Here is an 18562-nt window from a genome sequence, read left to right as displayed (position 1 = left end):
GCTGATTATTTCTTGCGTTGAAGCAGGAGATTTCTTACGGACTTTATCTTTCACGGTCAGAAAAGTGACCCCCAAACCTCCCCGCTCTTTGTGGCTCCAGAGTAAAATCTTGAAAGTTGAATCTGGGGAGTCTGCGGGATTCAAGATCTCTGGTTTTCCATCGTTGTTCACCACCTGAGCAGCCCTTTCTTGGGCAGGTGGCAGCTAAGAGGTGAAGTGAGAAAGAAAATACACAGAGAGTGACAGCCCGGTGGTGGTGGTGACACTGGGGGGAGGTTTTCCTGGAGGGTCTCAGATGCCACCAGGGCTCTCACGCGGGGTGACACTGTGGCTTCGGTCCTCCTCCTTGCCTCGCAGCCACCTCTCCAGAAAAATCCCTATGACCCAACGGGTGAACGCTCTTCCCCCTCTCGCCTGCCCTCTCCCACGCGCTGCCCCCGACTGCCTGTCCCCTTTTTCTGGTTCTTCACCGTCAGCTTTGCAGGGCAGCGTCAGCCTTTTCATTGGTTTACCTCTTTGGTCCCCATCAGGCTTCACCCAGTGTCACCGGGGTGGGCGATGACACGGAGGGCTGGAAAGTGAGGTTCACCCGTGAGTAAGCAGGAGAGGTGGCAAAAAAGGGGTTAAAAAGAGGGGCCGTGCAGAGGGCTGAGCAAATAGACATGGGGTACGGGGCGTCTGCCAGTTTGGGAGCACCAAAGAGGTTCAATTTGGTGGGGGGGGAGGTCATGCCCTTGCAGAGGTCTGTGGGTTGGGCGCCCGGAGGTGGCATGGCATGTCCCCTTGGTCCCCGCTGCCACCGGGCTCCGTGAAGGTGGGAAGCGACCAGACGAGTGTGAGCGCGTCCACGGACAGTTGTCCATTGCTGGGAGAGAGGAGGAGGAGGAGGAGGAGGAGGAGGAGGGGGAACGAGACTGTGTCCTCGCACGGGGAGGATTCCCAGGACACCCCTCAATTGTCCACACGCTGCTCCCAGCTGCTCCCCGGCCCGCTGCCGGCCCATCTCCATAACGGGAGCTGACACAGCTCCTGCGGGCAGACGTGGGATTGAAAACCCGCCCTTCAAACCCTCTAATTGGAGTTAACTTTTGCCCCAGGAGCGACTCCATTACCGGGGAACCCTGCAGAGGGGCAGGGCTAAATTGGGGTTTGACGGGGCCGGACAAAAGTCGTTTTCCAAGACCCCCCCATTGATTCACACCAGACTTTCTCCCGTCCTTTCCCTTCCCACCAGCCTCTTCCCTCCTCTCCCCATCAGCTGCTCGCTGACTGGTAAAATGTTTACACTCCGTGCAGATCCACAAATCAATTAGAGACACATTTAGCTGACATATGGCTTCTCCCAGTCCATCCCCTTGACTGATCCAGCCAGAGGGAATAAAAGACCGGGGCTGGAGCCCCTGTGTCCCACCCTTATGGACATCAACAGTCTTTAATGACCCTTTAAATCAGTTCTGCTTGAGGGGTAGGGGCCAAAGCCATTATCCTCTGACATTTATGGCCGGGATTCACTGACTGCTCTGTCCCTACTGCTTCGGCAAACCTTCTGGTTTTACCCATCAGGAAACTGGTAATTCTTCTCTTCCCCAACCATCAGCTGCTGCAGCTGGGCTGGGAGATCTCAACCTGCCCGGTCTGGAAAGAGCAGCAAACGGCAGGGACCGCAGCGAGGGAAGGAGAGGGAGGGGAGGGTTTTCCCATCGTTTCGGTGGTTCCTCCTCCCTCTGCTTCGCCTGCCTCCGCTCCATGTGGACAAGCCCCGGCAGCCTCCAGAGCTGTACAGACGGACGGACGGCAATGGGAACAGAAAGCTGCTCCGGCAAAGCACCGACTGAAGCGAGCCTCTGCCCGAGAAGCAGATTGCTAGGAAAAGGTCTTTTAAAGGTTCTTTAAAGGCCCGAGTGTTTACACCGAACTGATGCATCGTAGAGGATTTTCTGCCTCCCCTGTGTCCGTCTGATTTTACTCCCTGTTAATGTATCGGCTAATGAAATGCCAAAAATAATTCTTAAAATGCTTCCACGGACTCTTCCACAGCAGCTGAGGCGAGAGGAGGGGGTGCGCGGCCGCCGGGAGAGCGGGGAGCGAGCGGGGAGCTGGGTAGCCCCGGGCTGGTGGCCAGGCAGGGCGAGAAGGAAGGGGGGAGCGGGCAGACGGGGGAGGGGGGGGGGGGGGGGGGGGGGCAGTGGCAGGAAAATGTGGAGACCTCCGCCTCTGGACCACCACGCTGCCCGCGGGGTTTGATACAAATCGTAAGTTGTGCAGTTTGTCCTAAACCTGTACCTTGTACGGCACGAAAGCCTGCAGCCTGCATGGGTTTGGCTGCACGTAGATGAGGTACGCTCCTGTCCCACCACCCTCTGGTGACGTTCCCCGTATCCAGCTTTCTCAGGGCCAGGGGTTATAACCAGCTTGTGGTTGTTCGTCACTCTGCATCCCTGTGCAGTAGCGCAGGGTGGGAATGGAGATGCTACAACGCTACAGAGAGAGGGGGCAGTGGCTTGGCCTGAATTTGGGCTGGGCGCAGTTCCCAGAGCTCCCATCCAAACTAGAGTTTTCCTGGTTTCTCCCCTTGGTGTTTGCTCCGAGTGCCCCGCCACCCTGCGCGAGACTCAGCAAAAGTCAAGCCTCGCCGTGCGGCGGGCCGGGTCCTCCCCGTGTCACCCGGCTGTGGCCGTGCATCCTCCCGCCACCGTCCCCGCGCAGCCGGCGACACGAGGCAAACCCTCCGCTCCACCAACGCCGCTGCCTGACCGGTCCGGCTCGGTCAGCAAGGTGCCGAACATCTCACTCCCGCTGCGCTGCCCCTCCCCTATGGCACAATTCGGCAATTACCATCCCAGCCTTCCCCAGCAATCTCCACCCATGAAGGCTTCTTCCACTGGGCAAGCATGAACCCTGGGGTGCGGCAGGCTGGTGCCAAACCCACCGTCCATCGGTTCCTCCGTGAGATACAGAAACACAGACAGCCACCAAGCATCCATGCCGCCTCCCACCCCCGCAGGAAGCCCACCCGTGCTTCCCGGGAACACCGTGGGGATTTTCGCACCCAGCCAGCCCTTACGAAAAGAGACTGTTGGTCCGGGGACATGGGGCTCCTTATTCTCCTGGGCTGAGCGAAGCCACCCCTTGGATGTCTTTGGGACGGGGAAGGGGTGGCCACCTCTCGGGCCCCTCTCTGGGGCCGCAGCTGCTGACGCATCGCCCCATCTAGTGGCAAAGGGTGGCCAGAGGGATCTCTGCGGCCCCATTAATGCAGGAGAGATCAATGAACGGTTGCCCCTCGCTGAGTATTTTTAGAGCGCAAATGTTTCATGCCGTAATATATATCCCCTGGTTGAGGCTGAGCATGTCTCCATTTCCTTCCAGCATTACGAGGATGCCGCTGCAGCCAGACTGACGAGAGACGGGTTTCAATTATAACACGAGGAACCACATGTACGGGGCTGGTCCGTACTCCGCTGCTGCGTGGAGAGCCGGGTGCTCTGGTAGTTCCAGTAAAGGTACAACGGTTTAAGTGGAAATGACTGGTATTGATCTTGGCAGGCAGATGCCAGCAGAAGTAAAAATAAGCTGCTCTCAATTAACCTGCATTGATCTGAATTAAAAGAAAAATGGATCAGCCCTAAATAAAATACTAGCCTCTCAAGTCGGGGAGACTAGCGGTGGGTGGCTTCTTAGCAGAAAGAGGTGTTTGACTCGAGAAAGGAAATGCCTGGTTTTAAAGTGCAGTTCTGGTTAGAGAAGCGGTGGCCCACGACTGGATGTTCCTCATCTCTTTCCCCGCTGTGGACGACTCCCCTGTCACGGGGCCCTTGGTTTGCAGGTGAAAAGAGCTGTTTTCGAGAAGCCAGTCTCCACGAGTCCACCAGGAACTTGTCCCGCAGCAGTACCAAATGCAAGAGGCTGGAAAATAGCCACGGATGAATAGATCGGAGTTACTCAGCCTTGGCAGCCTGCGGACCCTCTGCAGCGGTCAGCAGAGCAGGACCCAGAAAGAAGCCAGTAGAGGAGCAACGGCCCTTCTTCCCCAAAGGCAAGGGAGTCTTTTGAGGGAAAAATGATGGAAAAATGCTAGAAAAGACGAGCCCAAGTCCTGCCTCGTTCTCTCGGGGTGATGCTTTGGCTGTCTGGAGGCCAGTAAGCCGTCCAGCTCTCAAGCACTGCGCTAGGTACTTCATCCCGTTCTCCTGAATCTCAGGCACTGGGTCATCGCTAAAAGCTCATTTGCATCAGTCTAATCAGAGAACTGGCATGAATACTCATGAGGAAGGCAGAGCTGACACGCGAGTTGTGAAAGACAGCATTATCTTCCTCCGTGGAATTTGTAACACGCAACACAACAATTCCTGGAGGGCTCAGAGCTGCCGACAGACACAGCCCCTGCTCTGTTCCAGGGCCACCGGGTAGAGAGAGGAAGGGAGCAGGGATGGAGTCGAGACTTCGGACAGAATGGGAATCCTCCACTGCATCTTCCTGCTCTGGGCTTGAGCTCGTCTTCAGTTTGAGCCTTCCTGCTTTCCCCATGGAGAATTTGGTTGAGGAAGAAACAGAGAAAGCTAATCCAGGGAGCAGGTCACTGTGGGAAATGACGCAGAGTCCCTCTTCTGGTGAGACGGGCCGTTGTATCTGAACTGTCTCCGACTTGTCTCCTCGGGTACTAACAGACCACATCACCTGCCCAAGAAGTGGAGACAGTGCTCAGCACTGGTTCTCACAAGGTTTCCCTGGGACGGCAAAGAGGGGAAGGGGTCCCTGTCCCACAGCTCACATGCGCTGTCCCCACACCCCCGACTGTCCAAGGCTGTGACTTCTGCTGGAGCTTCTTTCAGGTCCCCGTTCTGTCCCGGCTCTCAAAGCTGGATTTAACTCCTTCTCCTGACCCATAAGCTCCGTCACAATAACTCCTCACAGCAGTCAGAGGGTTAGCAACCACGATAGCCCCTCCCGAGGCAGTATGTAACCTAATAAGTTCCACCTAAACATGAGGAGGAACTTCTTTACCTTGAGGGTGGCAGAGCACTGGAACAGGCTGCCCAGGGAGGTGGTGGAGTCTCCATCTCTGGAGACATTCAAAACCCACCTGGACGCGTTCCTGTGCAACCTGCTCTAAGGTGGCCCTGCTCTGGCAGGGGGGTTGGACTAGATGATCTCCAGAGGTCCCTTCCAACCCTATGATTCTATGATTCTGTGATAATAAATGAAGATACTGACCTTCCCTCCCTCCCTGCTGTCCAGCTCTGCCTATAGCTGCCACTCAGCTGCCACCAGTTTTGATGAACCACCACCCTAGGACGTAGAAGCAGGATTGTCTCTAGTAAGAAATATAAACTGGGAAAAGTCCAGAGATAAAGATAAAAGATCTAGAAAAAAAAAAATGTGGTGATGACAACAAAGACAAGACCAGAGAGGAGACGCATGAGTATGCTTAAATATGGAAGGTGTTCCTGCAAGGAGAGAGGCAACAGTCCTTGATGGACAGGACAAGCAGTCATGGATTTAAAGAGCAGCCGAGAGCGCTGAGGTTAGACAGATTCTGTTTCACACAGGTTGGGAAACTGAGGCCCGGGGAAGGAGCTGCGGGGAAGGAAAGAGTGGAGAAACCGGAACGTATTCCCCAGAGTTTGCGACTCCTTGTCTCAGGCTGTGAGCTCTGGAACAGACCTGTCTAATGTGCGCTAATGAACCTCCCGCCCGAGCGGCTCAGAGAGCGAACCGAGCTGCTCTCCTGGGAAAGCAGAAGAGGGATTTGTGGTGAGGAGAAAAGCTGGCGTTGCCCCCACCCAGATGGATTTGCGTGCCAAGCCTCCGCCTGGGGGAGTGCGAAGTGTCGGCTCTCCCCGGCAGGATTTGTAAATGGAGAATAATGCAACCTCAGGCATTAAAGAGGGAGACACAGATGGGCTTCGAGATCCCTCGGTGGGCAGAGCACCCAGTCTCTGGAAGAGTGAAACTTGGACACTCTGACTTTCCAAAATGATCTGGTTTTGCAGGGAAATTCACAGCTCCCTGAGGTTAAAATACTCTTCTTCCCCCTCCCCAAGCTCCATTAGCTTCACCATAACCTGCAATCTTACCAACCCGTCTTCTACTGCCACCTCTTTTCTACCAACTTGAGGCACAGTAGGCTTCCCTCTCTTCTCATTTCATCTAAAGAAGCTGAATACAGCTCATGGGGAGATTCAGACCCAGCTTCAGGTGAGCTTCCACCCTGCTAAGCCTGGCTCTGAGGGTGAGCTCTTCCCACGCTGAAGGAGGTTTAGCTGAGGCTGGTGCCTTCAGAAGACCTCTGGAGTGAGTTCAGGGGTGCCTTGTATATTGAGGCAGGGTGAACAAGAGGGAAGCCAAGGGAGCAGATGACAGGGGAAATTTTGAACCCCTGTCTTTCACACGGGACCGACAGCCGGGACTCCCTCAGCAGTTGGAGCGGGAGACTCGTGCAGGTGAGCGGCAGCGTTGAGCTCTGTCTGCCCTCCCACTGGCCACCCAAGAGGGACGGGGTATTCTGCATGGTCTCGGGCGTGAAACTCTGAGCAGCAGTCCAAGTAACCTCCAAGAAGCAGAGCTGGCCTGAGTGATGCAAATCAGCATTGCCCCACTGCCCCCCGCCCCGGTCTCTGCACTGGAAGGCTCTCCATGCCTTGGTGCTGGTTGGGCTTTTCTTGCCGGCACTTTTCTCTCTCTCTTCTTTCTTTGCTTTTCCTTGCTCTTCCCAAAGTATCCTCACACTTGACTTAGCCATCATCTAATCTTGCCAGTCCCACTGCAGACAATGTCCCTGGTGCAGTAATTGTCCCAAAAGAAGCTGAACCAAAAAGGACTGATTCCTAGTGGCTACAGCCAGCTGGAGCTCCCCAGGTACAGGACAAGGATCTAGCCTCAGGAATGCCCAGATGGCTCTGAGAAAAGAGAGCAGACATCTGGTTCCCACATCTGGTTGTCTGGTTCAGTAGACCACAAAACCTTTCAGAGCCTGTGTGATCTCCAATAAATGTATGAGACCACCAACCGATCAGGACAGCAGGTTGAAGGATGTAGCACAGTGGGTGCGTGACCTCAAATAGATCACTTTCAGCTTCTACAGCTCACCAAAACAATTTCTGCTTGTGTCTGTTAGTGGGGATGGATGGAGAGGTCTGGAACAAGCAGCCTGAAGGGATGTCCAAGCAGGTCCTCCCTACGAGTCCTTTGGAAGAGCAATGGTTGAAACCCAGCAAGCCTTGGAGGAGCCGTGCTGGGAGGTGGGAGAACACAGAGCTTGCAGAGGACTAGCAAGGAGCAGTTTCCCAGGGGACTCACTGAAGAGCAGGACAGGCTGCCTGACCTCAGCCTCCTTTGCCATGCCCACCAGGAGCATGTCACCTTGTGAGAGAGGAGGGCAAGGAGAGGAGGCATCACCAGGGAATGAAAGTACCACGGGAGATAAACGCCTCCTGCAAGGGAAACCCAATGAGCGCAACGAGTCTGAGGTGTCCCACTGAGGCCATGGGCCACTGTGCTGCACACGTGTGGCCGAAGCTCGCTCAGGCAATAAGTCTCCGTTACTCTGATTGCTTTTCCTCAAGTAGAGAGACGTGAGAAATATTCTGACAGCTCTCCAGGGCACTGGAAAGGTAGGTTGGCAACAGCAGGTGATGGCATATGTGCAAATCCACTTCTTGGCGTTGACTTGCTAAAGAGGGATTGAAGCAGAAACAAGGACAATGGGGTTTATTTGGAGGAGAGAAACAATATGTTGAAATGGAACGGAAGCCAAGGGAGAGAACTCTCTGGATATCTCGTGACCTGACTGCAAAACAGCCTCGAGCTTCTTTCTTAAGCCTGAGCATCAGCACTACTTAACCACCAACGCCACCAACAGCTGCAGTGCAGCGCACAGCTGGGCTACGGCTGTCTTCCCAGCCCCGCAGCTAACGGCAGCACAGACCAGGACCCAACAAGTCCCACCCATCAGCCAGGTCAGGTCTTACAAGACGCTCCATCACAGGGCCCTGCCAGGGGCTCACCAAACGAGGCAGAGCACTAAATCCCTTCTTCAGACACCGTGAAGAGAAAACTTCCCCGTGCAGATGACGTTTCTTGGTGAAAGAATCGGCATTGTTGGGTAAATCTCCCTGGGAGCAGAGGGCTCTTGCAGAGCTCCCACCTTCCGCTCCCAAGGCGAGCTGAACCCGTTCCCCAGCACACACCAGCACGGCCAACCCAACCAAACCCCCACCCAGGGACACACATACACCCCTGCACACCCCCACCCCATCGCTCCTGGAGAAGGCAGGAGCAGACAAACCCCCCCTAACCTACACAAAGTAGAGTCTGGAGGCTGTTCTCTTGGCACGGGCCGTTTAAGGACCTACTGAGAACAGCACAAAACCGCTGGTCCGTGCTCCTCTGGGCTTCCAGGCAGCGCCTATGTGAAGTTATGGTATCTACTAGTTGCAAAGAGACACAGAGTCTAACTTGCGTCTTGGCACCTTACTCTCATTGATTTCAGATAGGAGTTGGGTGCCAGAACAGGAGCAAGAAGTGAGCCGAGCCACCTGACCGAGGGCTGAAATACTACCGCTTCCCCGGATCATTGCTGCCCCACCATCCAGTCTGCATCTATTTCAGGCACTAATTGTGTTCCCAGACGCAGGCTAAATGCTGGGAAAAGGGTGGCCCAACAGCCTGGATGCAAGACTGGGACTCGAAAGACCTGGCTTCTCCTTCTTGTGTGCAGGGGATAGTTGGAGAGCCGGGCTAAGAGTACGTCTGGAGCCGAGTTTCCCTTTGTCACTAAAATAGGGAGAAGAATTTCCCAAGCGAAGCTACCTGCTTTGTATAAATGTATAAATTCGCATTTTGTCCCTACGTAGCCGAGTCTCGGGACACCCTGACAGAGGAAGGCAGCGGGTACAAACATCGCTTCTTCCCACAGCTGCCAGCTGCAAACGCTGCTCCAGCCACAGCTCAGACGGCAGGACTGCCCCCCCCCGGCTTCGGAGCGCTGCCTTTCCCCCACCTTGGCTGCTTCGATTTGGGTTCCTGAGCCGGGTTTGGAGCCTTGCTTCTTTTTTTTTTTTTTTTTTTTTTTTTTTTTCTGGAGAGCACATTTATTAGGGAAGCCCTTTAATTTTTCCGTTTTGGAAGAACCCCAAATGGGCTTCCCGGCAAAACTAATGTGCAGGCGCTCGGCATTAAGCACTGAGTAATCCTGGAAGTACAGACCTGATGTCTCTACAGGCAGCAATAAACTTTTCAGCACAATATTGTAACCTCAACTCTTCCTCCTTTAATGGCTTTTCTCCATGCCATTAGCATTGCTGCAGAACTTTCCGTGCATGGCATGTGCTCGCGGACACACGCAGGCGCGCTCAGACACGGGCAGGGCCATGGGAGTCGGGGCTCAGGTGCAGCCATTTCTCCAACCTCCTTGGGTCGGGAAGGCAGCCTGCAGGGCAAAACACACGCACAAGTCCTGGCCAGGGTTTGGATGCGTCTTGCCTTTATTCTTTGCAGGTTGCAATGCCCTTGTGCTGGTTTGGGAGCTGAGAAAGAATCATAGAATGGTTTGGGTTGGAAGGGACCTTGAAAACCATCTTGTTCTCACCCTGCCCTGGGCAGGGACACCCCCCCCCCAGCCCAGGTTGCTCCCAGCCCCGTCCAGCCTGGCCTTGAAAACCTCCAGGGATGGGGCAGCCACAGCTCCTCGGGGCACCCTGCGCCAGGGGCTCACCGCCCGCACAGTCAGGAATTTCTTCCTCATATCTCATCTCAATCTCCCCTCTTCCAGTTTAAAATCATCACCCCTCATCCTATCACTACATGCCCTTGTAAAAAGTCCCTCTCCAGTTTTCTTGTAGGCCCCTTCAGATACTGCAAGGAGCTCTAAGGTCTCCCCAGAGCCTTCTCTTCCCCAGCCACAACTCTCCCAGCCTGTCCTCCCAGCAGAGGGGCTCCAGCCCTCACAGCATCTCGGGGGCCTCCTCTGCCCCTGCTCCAACAGGACCACGTCATTCTGATGTTGGGGTCCCCAGAGCTGGACACAGTACTACAGGTGTTGTCTCACCAGAGCGCAGTGGGGTAGTCCTCCACGGTCCTCTGCTTTGGTGTCTCCAGGGTCACATCTGGAACAAGACGTGGTTTCTCACCCTGGGCTAGGTTGGCTTATGGCTCAAGCATGAAGTGCGCAGAAATCAGACTGGATGAGGCACGTCACACAGAGAATGGGATATGAACGCACAAGACCCAGCCTGCTCTGTGGCATGTGCCACCACGTCCTTGGTCTTGACCCCAGTACAAGAAGGTCTCACATATGTCTCCTCTGGGCAGTGGGACCAGCTCAGCTCCCCAAAGCAGGGGCTGGGGGAGAGCAGAAAAGGGGTCCACAAGCCAAACCAAGGACTGGAGGATCGTGGGGGGTATCCCTGGCTCCTGGGGGTCTTGAGGGCTGGGTGCATGGCAAGTCCCTGTACCAACTTCTCCTGGGTTCTGCAGGCAGCTGCCCCTGGCCAGAAATTTGGGGCCAGAGGCGGATGTGGAGGGTCAGTGTAAGTTCAGGAATACTAAAAGGTGATGGCTCAGCAGATGGTAACAGGTTGTCCTGGGCTGACCACAGCTCCCTGTCAAAGTGCAGTATACCGGGAAGGAGTAGGACATCTGGGAATAGTAACTGGTTGCCTTGTGACACCTCTCACAGCAGCACCATGGAAGCGGGGACTCCCTTCCAGTTACAGGGATGAAGATATGGGCTGGAAAACCAGTTTTCAACCAGGGAGGCGTGGGAGCATTGACAGAGAAGAGCCAGCTCCATTCCCCATCTCGGTTTCCTGCTGCTCTACCTACCGGTGGCTGAGAAGGCTGCGGAGGCAAAAGCCTGGGGCTCTGGAGAGCCCTTCATCAGCTCAGCTGGCTCCCTCCAGTCAATTAAAAAGCACTACCGGTTGGCTTGGAGGAAGAGCCGGCAACAGAACCAAGTGCAAATTAATGCAGGGAGGAAGGAGAGCTTTCTGCCACTCAGCAGCCTGAGCAGCCCCGACGTGATCAACCTCAGCTGGGAAGAGCCCGGGGCCGGGGCCGGCTCTGCTTTCCTCTAATTGCAGTACGTTACACGAGACTGGGGGAGGCTGCCGTCAGCTGGGCAGCGTTAGCGGAGGCCGGGGGGAGGTCCAGACCCCCAGCCTTCCTGAGCAAATTGGCGCCCGTGACCTTGCAAGGAGGAGGATTTTGAGTGGCACTGGGGCACTGTATCGGTGGTAGAAGCCTGGGAACCTGCATCAGCAAGTTTCAGCTCTCGGCTCTTTTTCTCCTTCACAAAATTAAAGATGCAACACTTTTGAAAGCAGACAGAATTTTCTGTCTTCCATCTTAAAAAAAAAAAAAAAGAAAATCTAAATTTTTTAAAGAAGGCAATTTTTCTCCTGGAACTGACTCCAACTGTCAATGTTCAAGGTTGTGTGAGACAGAAAATACTTTCAGACACCTCAGAAAAAGGCCAGCAAGCTAGATATCGCAAACAAGTATCCGTCTAGGGTCAGCAAGGGCATCAGGGCTGTCATCTGGGTCTTTGGGCCAAGAATTGAGGTATGCCCTGACTCCTCCACCCTGTGCAGGATGCACCCATGCCTCTGGTTCTTAGATGCCTTGTCCTCAGGTCTGGTAGCTGTAGCAAAGGAATACAAACCCAAGAGGGAGAGAAATAGTCAGAGATGGCTCAAAACTATTGACTCCCAAAAGCTAGAGCGCCTCCCTTCTTCCTCCTGCTGCCTGCAGGTGAGTTTCGAGGACACGACGTACCCTTCTAAATTAACCAAGAACAACCAGCGCTACCCAAGCGCTGCACAACTCCAAATGCTCCCTGGTCTCTCTTCCCAGCCTGATCTGGGCTAAAGCAAAACCTCACTCCAAGTCTTTGAATTCCAGCTTTTCCCCAGATTTTCTGGTTCAGGATTAAGGAAGACTCTCCCTGGGGCTTTCAGCTCAGAGGAGGAGCCTTAGGATACCCAGCACAGAGGTCTTCCAGCCCCCCAGCAGTGGCACTGACGGGGTTCCCACCTCAGGTTACAGCAATCTCTGCACTGGGAGATGGAAAGCAGCTTCCTAAGAGCTTCCTAGGAGGCTTGAGGACGATGGTCCCCCGTGACATACCATTGGGTTTATGTCATCCTGGAGCTCAGAGCATCAAAGCATAACCCAAGTGGATTGCACCAAGGTGATGGAGAGACCGCGGTTCCCCGGGCTCGAAGGGAACCTGGGAAGAGAAAAGGATGTGGTCAAAGAGGACGTGAACTGAAACACTTGCATGCACGCAGCACTAAGTGCATGAGTCTCTCTCTAGCAAAGTAGGTCACATCAACAAGAGTGTGGCTGAGTGAAACAAGACGCTCTGGTGTTACATTAACATTAACATTACTAGTCGCTTGCTCCTCCCCCGGCATCCCCCTGGACCTAGCTGCTCCTTCCTCTCACTGGCAAAGCCCTGGAGAAAGAGAAAGACTCTGGGAAGAGATGCAGAGGGTCTGACCCTCGTGATGTGCGGAGAAGGGGGAATTTCCTGGAGATGGAGCCTGCTGCCTGCGAGAAGGGACGGGGCTTGGCTGCCTTCAGCAGGAGGAGGAAGGTGCCGGAGTCCTAGAGGAGGGCTCCCAAACCCCTGGAGAGCGGGGCTTGGGACACCCCCTCCCCTGGGCCGGGCAGTGGTGGGCTGGTGGGCACGCACCGTCAAGGAGAGAGGCGGCTGATGGACCAACTCTGCTGCACCGACAGCCCTTAGCGTTTACAGTGCCATCTTACAGGCACCAAATATAAACTTCAAACATCTGCCCGTACTTTGGGGCCATCAGGCAGCTCTCCACAGCACTCACCTCCCAGCCCAGGTGCCAGGGGGGAAGGAGCCTGTTTTCCCGCAGCCACTTTCCAAACCTTCCTCCCCTCCTCTTCCTCTCCACTCATCGCTTCAGCCTTTCCCAGCTGTCAGCCAGGCAGGGGATGGATCCAGACTCTACTTCTGTCAGCCCACCACAACCTGGAGGCACTGCCCTGGAGAAGGCTCCCACGTAGATGGACCTTGAGACCTGCGACCACCCGTGACGGTGGCTGGGAGGGAGGATGCTCTGCTCCAGCCTGGAGCAAGCAAGCAAATAAATAAATAAATAAGTCATCCCCAGAGCTCCCCAAAGGTGCCATTAAGGAGCAGAGAGTTAGTGATTAGTGGCAACAGGAAAGGGGGGAAAAAAATATAAACAAAGAAGTCATCGTTGTGTCCATGGGGAGAGCACTTCTAAAAATCCTTTAACAGGGCTCATTAAATATACATGGCCTCAGTGGCTGGCTATACATCCTGATTAGCCCATGACTTCAGCTCCTGGAGTCCGGGGTGTTTCTGCTCCTCACCGAGGAAATAAAAGCAGGTGGTCCATCACGGCGGGCAGCGTGGTCAGCCAGAGCCCCGCGCATGGGCACCATGAGATCACCACCCCATGGAGCCCTGGGTAGGTATGGCACAGTGGGCATGGGCACGAGCCGATGTCTTGCCTGCAAGGCACAAAAACGGTCCCAACCCATTCAAACCCGGGCGAGAAACAGAATGAGAGAGAGGGAGGAGAAATCAGCAGGGACCAAAAAGGCCCCAGAGACCCGCTTTCAGGTGTTTCTTTCCACTTCTGACAGCCACAATCAGACCGGCTTAAAATTTGTGTCCATCCTCCCTTGCTTTTCTGCTGGAGAACATGCGGGCTCACCCACTCATTCCATCAGAGGAGCAGTCCAAGGCCTCTTTCTTTCCCCCCTTCCTTTAACGATATTAATATTTTATTACTTTTCATTGGAAGAAACATGCAAATGAATGTGTGTGGGAAGGCCCTGGAGTCTTCCAATGTTAACAAAACAAGTAAACAAGGATTGTCCTCCTTATGAACGATGTTAACACAATATACAAGTGTTGTTCTACAATCGATAACCTCATAGGAAACTCGGGTGGCTGGAGGCTCTGTTACTACATTAACTCATATTGTCATTAAAAGGTTTCTGTTTTGACGATCAAATTTCCCCCCCCCCCCCCCCCCAAGCAATATGGGAATTTATTTCAAATATTACAGTAGGATTGGTGACACACAGGGCTGCGCAGGACCTCGTGGCTTGACTGGACCGATTCCTGGCGTCTCAGGAGCCATCTCGGAACCCCCAAATGCTTCTAAGGGGGCAGGGACATTTTCAGCCCTAAGACTACAGTCCAGCACCAAGGCTATAGAGTCAAGAAGCCAACTCAACTACAGCTTCACCACCTCAGTCTTAGCGTAGCGAGGAAATAAGCGGCAGAAGGGCTTGAAACCATCACGAAAAATATCCTGACGTCTCTTGCTGGGAAGGGAGATGAAACAAAGAGTTCCTGCATCTGTTCACCTGGTCTTCCACTGCCTGAGCTAAAGGAGTTTACAGCTTTATAAAACTCTTACCTGGTTTGGTTACTTGCAGGAGACAGATCCTCAAATGGGAGAACTAGAAAGGCACCAGATGCAGATTAAGATTACGTTATAAAGCATCCAACCCAAAACACCTGGGGGAGAAGGAGTGTGAGATTCGTTGTTGTCAATTTTTGGCAGCTGAGACTAATGAAAAACAGAAGTCTCAGGCAGGACAAACCTTCCCAATTCAGGTAAGTCAAAGTCCTACAAACACCATATTTGCCAAAAGTCCTGATAATTGCTATATTGTCTTTATGGGGTCTGCGATGGTTTTGCATAAAAGTATAGAAAAATTGGAGCGTGACACCAGAAAAGAGAGGAATACAAAGATAGCACCTGCTTGCACCAAAACCAAGTTAAACACTACCGAAAGCAGGAGATGTAGGTGCAAAGTATTTTGTAAGATTGGGTCCTTCAAGAAAGTTTTCTGGGTTCAATTTCTTTGGCCCTTCAGGGTGTAAGCAAAGGTCTTGAGGTCCTGCTGCACCGACCGGTGTAACACACCATTGTCAACTTTCTTCTGGTTTTCTCCTTTTTCAAATGTTTTTTTTTTCCTCTTTTTTTTTTTTTTTTTTTCCAAATTCCTTCAGGTTTCAGCCATCGCTCACTGAATCTTCTGCGTGAAAGGCTGCAATACCGAATAGGATATCCCTCCTATGTGGCTCTGTCAAAGAAGAAACAGAAGGAATGGGACGCTCAGGTCCGGCACAGCAGTCGTTGCTCCCCATGACCAAACCAGTCTCTTCCCAGATCCGAGTCCCGCGACTCGCTCAATCACTTCCATAAGCAACTCCCTTCGAGAGAGCAGCCTGTTTTTCTCACTGCTCAGCCTGGCCTGGGCCAGCGGGTAGAGTAATTATGTTAATTCTGCCATCAGAATGATTAGCCATTCCATTTCAGCCAAGAAAATGCTGGAAATTGGCTCATGATTTATTCTGCGCTCTTATTTCATCTCATCCTTTTAACACGGCACTTGGGTCTCCCCGCAGCTCACTGGCCAATTAGCCGAATCAAAGGAGGCACATAGAAATGCGGGCCTTAAACGCAGCCCAGGTCCACACGTTGGCAGGATCTGGACGGATCCGTTCCCCGGGGCTTGAGGACGTGACATCTCCCTTTCCCTGGGGATCCTCCGCCAGGCTGGACTTCCTCTCCTTCGTGTTCAAGGAACCACCGCCACGGGGGACAGGCAGTTCTTTAGTTCATGAGTTTCTCTGTGAAGTGGAGAATCTTACTGAGCTCAGTCCAAAGACGAACCTTTCTCAACCTAAAATAGCGATAAAACTGTTCAAATCAAAACCCCACTCCCAGCTGGAGGCAACCAGTGGTGACCGAGGCTGGAAGGGTCCAAGCTCCCTCCCTCACCCCTGCTCCCGGCCCTGCTGGATGCCTCACCGTCACCAGAGCGTTTTTCTCTAATCTGCTTTCGAGTGTCCCCCATGGGATCTCCAGCGCTTCCCTGGGTAATCTTCCATGGCCTGACACATCTCTCTGTCAAGAGGTTTCCCTGGGCATTTCGTTTTAAATTAAAAGCCCCATTCTTCTTCGTTGCGTTCCCTTTATGCCTTGACATGTCCTCTCCCTCCCTGCATGCCCATTTTGCTGAGAAACGACGGATGCATCATCTGTTCGGAGCACCGCTCACCTGGCCCTTTCACCCTGCCCGTCGTCTTTCCCTGGTCTGCCTTGATTTTTATGCCGATGCATGAAAACTTTAGACGCTTCCCATATCTTGAAGCCTGAGAGCTCCACGAAGAGTCCAGAGGGCACGTCGAGAGGGTTGTCCTGGAGCTGAGCAGATCCAGCCCATCCTCTGCCTGCCATGCCCTTAGCAAACCCCTCCAAGGAGGCCCTCCTATGTCACAGCTCGCACAGGTGTGATCTCCTGTTCATGACACATCTCCTTCCTCGTTCTTGTGACCCGTGGCTCTGTCCCCAAGCACAAGCTTTACCCCTCTGGCACAGCACCACCGAGCTGCGTGGACTTATGTGTCTGCCTGCAGGGACACCCCAAGTCCCTTCCTTGTCTGCACTACCAGTTTACAGGGTGGGACAAGTTCTCCCTTCCAGGAGGAGCTGAGCCGCGACCACCGTAGAGCGATTTGTCTCCTGCTGACCTGTCTCAGGCCGGCTCCTGCAAGCGGCTAAACGGAACTGACTTCCATGTTCTCCTGGGGCCACCTCCCCATTTATCTCAATGAGACCGGTGACATCCCGGACTGTGATGCATGAGGCATGCCACCTTCCTCCGCACCGTGACATCTCTGGGTGTTCTGCTTTGCTGCTTCTCGGCCGCACTCTCCCACGAGACGCCCATCACCGCTGGGGGTGACGGCTTCGGCACTCAGCCCGGCAGGCAGCAGTACTTCCTAGGAGAAAAAAAGATGATCCACGGGCAGGTCTGACGTGCCAATGGCTGGTTTTGAACTTTCTGGTTTGCTCCCCTCTGGGCTGTCTGGACTACCTCCAGAGCCACCAGTGCCCCCCAGACCCCATAACAGTCTGGGGGGAGGAGGAAGGGTTATCACGACTCCATCTGTCCCGAGGCACGACGCAGCCCCACCAAAAGCAGCACGACTCCTCGTGTGTCACAGCAGTGGCACCCAGGGCTCAGGGACAGGTGACCTCCTGCAGGAAATTTGGGACGGGCACAGGGCCGAGGCCAGATGTCCCAAGCCCCAAACTGGTGCTTTATCCATGAAACGAAGAGAAATACTCTCCCGCGTCTCAGCAAACGCTCCTGGTGATATTCGGTGCCCCCTCCCCACCCGTGCACTGGGCAGTTTATCCAAACAACATCAAAAACCAGAGTCGGGTTTCCCAGAAGACGCCCTGGGTGGCAGCGGAGCAGTCCCGGACCCGCAGAGAGGGGCAGAATAAAGCTGTTTTCCTTAATATCTGCTTTTCTGTTAGAGACGTCCCCACTCTCAGACTGGAGAACCCACCAGTCAATCAGCAACAGCCCCTCGCTCTCGGTGGGTCGTCCAACCTGAGCCAGCGAAGGAGCCCCCCGGCAGCCCGGCACGAGGTTCACGCGCCCTTCGGGGGAATGCGGAGCGGAATTAATTCAAGCAGAGTCCTCGCCGCGAGCTGCAGCCATTCCCACGGCTTCCAAACGACTCTCGCAAACCCTTTCGGCCGGGAGGTTTCCTCCGACCGGTGCGAGCGAGGGGAATTTGGGGGCCGATCTGAACAGCGGCGCCTTTCCTTCCCCGAATTAAAATACCGCGGGAAGGAGGAAAGGATGGGGAGAGCGCCATCGCCCCGTGCCGCGGCCCCGCGCTCCTCCGCCCGCCGCAAAGGGCCATAAATCACCAAGAAGTGACTTTTCTCGTAAACGGTTTTAATTTCTGTTTTTATGTTCGGAGGGGGAACCGCGTGATCTATAGCACAACAGATTGCCGCTGGTTCTCCCACAGAGCTCTCGGGCTTCTCTCAGCCTTTTTTTCTTTTTTTCTTTTTTTTTTTCCCCCTGCTTTCCCATTAACGAGCAGCCCTAAAGCAAAGCCGAGGAGGCTCATTGTCGGGCACGATCATTCCCAGCCCCGAGACGGAGACGGAAAGGTGCCGTTGGTGCCCGATAATCGCCTCTTCCGCGTCGTCATCTCTCCCCGGCAGGAGGAATGAGGCAGTGAAGTCTTCAAGGGAGACTCTGGGGCATCCCTGGTTTATCGGGGCCGCCGGGCTCCGACACCTCCTCCGGGCTCAGCCCCTCCTCGCAGAGGTGCTTTGAGCTCAGGCACGCACGGACGGCATCCCGGCAGAGACGGGGTCCCGGCAGAGGCGGGCTCCTGGCAGAGACGGGGTCCCAGCAGAGATGGGGGTCTCGCACCCTCCTGAGACAAGGACGGGCTGGTCGGCCTCTGGGGAGAGGAAGGGCAGAGAGCCATAAGGCTGCAGGTGGGGAGGGTCTTTTGGGGGGTATGGGAGGAAGGCTCCTTCCAGCGTGGTGTTTGCTGCCTTCCCAGCCGCGGTGCCGTGGCTTCCGCAGCCTTGTGGGATGGGGATGGGGGAAACCGTCCCAAAAGAGGTGGTGCGGACAGAGGCACCGATGTGCGGGATGCAGAACCGGGCAGGCGGGGGACATGGGTCAGAGATACAGTAGCTGGTGGGTCGCAAGC

Source organism: Vanellus vanellus (assembly GCF_965231255.1).
Source record: "Vanellus vanellus genome assembly, chromosome: 10".
NCBI lineage: Eukaryota > Metazoa > Chordata > Aves > Charadriiformes > Charadriidae > Vanellus > Vanellus vanellus.
This window is presented reverse-complemented; position numbering follows the sequence as displayed.